Below are 1,532 nucleotides of genomic sequence, written 5' to 3' on the forward strand. Positions count from 1 at the left end.
TTACTTGTTGGTTCAGAGGTGATCAAGATAAGACCTGTAGCCCTGGCAGCTTCACTCTCTCCCCCCACACCCCCAAAACTCCGCAAACCCCCACAGAATGAACAGGGCTCACTTCATGGCACACCTTAGACCCAATCACATCTCTTCAGAAAAAAATGCTTGGATCTCTACCCCTCAACTACTGGTGAGTGGTTTTCACCCACGGCCAATGGTTTTAGGCCATTGCCCCAGTGGATCTCTGTTGGAGTTTACTGTCATTCTTTGTGGTTGTCTGGACCTCCATGAGTAGCAGCGGCCTGTTAAGCACCTGGGGAATCAGAACACTGCCTGACTCACTGTTGGGTGGTACACAGCAGAGGCTGTTTTATTTTGGGCTCTGGGAAAGATGCCCCAGTGGCCCTGTGTATTCTGGGCAGCTGGCAGAAAGGTAGCCCTGTAATTCCAAGTCACATCCCCGTTTTGCATTTGGTGGCAACCTTTCTTTCACATATCCCTCTTACAAGGTTTGTGTTCCCAGCCGAAAATGCCCCCACATCTTTTGCCACTGCAGCTTTGGTATCTGTGATCCTTAAATAGCTCCATTGTTTGTAGTGAACAGAGATTAGTGAAAGAAACTGTCTTGCTTTTCCCCTGCACTTCTCTGGAAAAATGTGGCCCCACTTGAGATATGAACCAAGTCCTCTAGGCACAAGCGAACTCGCCAGTCCATATTCTTCTCCAAACAGGAATTATAGCAGTCTTTGTCCACACACACCCCACTCTCATGCTATACTTTGTAGGTCTTGAGGTAAATTTTTCTGGTAACATCTGTAACCAAGGAGATTTCCTATAATAGGGAGAAGCACAAGCCAGAGATTGAGTCCAGACTCTAATACTTAGTAGGCATGTGATCTCAGGCCATTATCACATTTTTCAGAGCCTCAGTTTCTTCATCTAAACAAATTCAGTACTATATCACCTTCCTGGTAGGATGGGAGAATTAAATAGGATAACAACTTTAAAGTGCCAGTGTAGTGTGTGGTGATAAATGTTAATTCTCTTCCTCACTTCTGCCCTGTTGGGCAATAAAGATCATTAAATTTGTTTTAAATTTAAATATGTTTCTTGAAGAAGTCCTACTATTGTATGCCTGGCACTGGACTTGGCATTAGGAGTTACTGTTAGATGGTAGTGTTAGAAATGAAACCACACTTTGACCTTTGTACCCAAGAGTTCAACCCTGTTTCATATTCTAAGCCAGTCTCCTAAGTTAATTATCACCACTCATAAGTTACCCTCTGAGGTTGGACAGTGCTTCAGGTCACTGCCTGGGGCCTTCCTGCAAAGGACCAGCCTGCCTCCACCGTGGGGGGGGAGGGGGGAGCAGAAACATGTGCAGCTTAGATGATAGGGTAAAGGAGATGAGACCAAGAAGTAGCAATTGCTGGGGCCAGCCCGGTGGCGCACTGCTACAGTGCGCCGCTTGGGAAGCGCGGTGGCGCTCCTGCCGAGGGTTCGGATCCCACATACAGACCAGCCGCTCACTGGCTGAG

Source organism: Galeopterus variegatus, unplaced genomic scaffold, assembly GCF_000696425.1.
Source record: "Galeopterus variegatus unplaced genomic scaffold, G_variegatus-3.0.2 Scaffold3554, whole genome shotgun sequence".
NCBI lineage: Eukaryota > Metazoa > Chordata > Mammalia > Dermoptera > Cynocephalidae > Galeopterus > Galeopterus variegatus.